General features: G+C 45.4%; 1 protein-coding gene across 1 annotated transcript in view; it reads right to left on the bottom strand.

Annotated features, from left to right (window-relative positions):
* Nucleotides 1-1,307, bottom strand: part of alad (aminolevulinate dehydratase) — a 13,938-nt gene that overhangs the window by 5,322 nt on the left and 7,309 nt on the right. The window lies entirely within an intron of this gene.

The raw sequence follows: 1,307 nt of genomic DNA on the forward strand, positions 1-1,307 counted from the left end.
AGATAATCAGCTGATTAAACCCCAGTTTTGCCTCCTTCGGCTTTCTCTGATCATCAACGTACTGTTTTAATAAAACACAACATTCTTCTGTTTCTGACAATCCAACCAGCCTCATCATCTGTGCTTTGCTGTCACTGGATCTTCCCGGAGGTCAAATAAAATGCCAGGATGAAGCGTTAACACCTATCCGCTCTGCTTTCAGGTGCCAGAAACGCCGTCTGAGCGTCCACTCTCCCCTCACCTGCCCGGCGGAAAGCGGTCATGGCCTCCATGACGGCGGCCTTCAGGTCGAACGCTCCGGCCTGAGCTCCGTGCCACATCATAGCAAACTCCCCCGACACGTTGTAAACCGCCAGAGGGTGGGACGGGAACTGAGCAAGACAAGAACAATCACTGTTTAATATCTTTTATATCTTACTAAAGGCAAGTTTTATGATATTTGTCGGGACCTTTGCAGTCAGTTTAGTTGTTAAAACTGTTCACTGCAGCATTATTCTTCTGAGATCAATCCTACCTTGTCTTTGACTTCCCTCACGATGTCCAGATAGGGCAGCCCGGGCTTCACCATCAGCATGTCAGCTCCTTCCCTCACGTCTCGTTCCTGCAGAGCGACAGCAGTGAGATCAGCTGCTCCAGAGTGACACCAGTAATCCAGATGTGCACACATGTGAACTCAGCCTACCACAGCGCGGACAGCCAGACCTCTGGCTCCAGGAGGCAGCTGGTAGCAGCGTCGGTCTCCAAAGGCCGGCTTGGACTGAGCAGCATCTCTGTACACAAACACAGCAGGAAGCTTCAGCTAGTTCACACCTCAGAGAGCAGCTCCACTGATTCCTGAGCGCTGATTTACCTGAAGGGTCCGTAGTAACAGGAGGCGAACTTTGCACTGTAGCTCAGCACAGAGACCTGCAGACGGAGAACACAGGGTCACTTTAACATAAAACCAGCAGTGAAGTGATGCTAATAATACAAATTGTCTGTGCTGTTTGCACTGATATGTTTGTCATTTTTAACATATTTTTGTCATTTTGGACCAGTTTTTAATCACATTAGACATTTTGAATCTTTTTAGACACATTTCAAGTCACTGTGGATGGTGTTTTTGTCATTTTGCACATATTTACAGACATTTTTGACATATTCTAAATCTTTTTGGTTAATTTGAGTCATCATGGACAAGTTTCTGCTACTTCAAGTTTCAAGTCATGTTGGACATTTGAGTCATTTTGTACAATTTCAAGTCAAATTGGACAAGAGTTTGACATTTTGGACAACTTTTGAGTCTTTTTTGACAAATTTTGAGTCAT

The sequence above is a fragment of the Stegastes partitus genome, unplaced genomic scaffold, assembly GCF_000690725.1.
Source record: "Stegastes partitus isolate 25-593 unplaced genomic scaffold, Stegastes_partitus-1.0.2 Scaffold590, whole genome shotgun sequence".
Classification (NCBI taxonomy): domain Eukaryota; kingdom Metazoa; phylum Chordata; class Actinopteri; family Pomacentridae; genus Stegastes; species Stegastes partitus.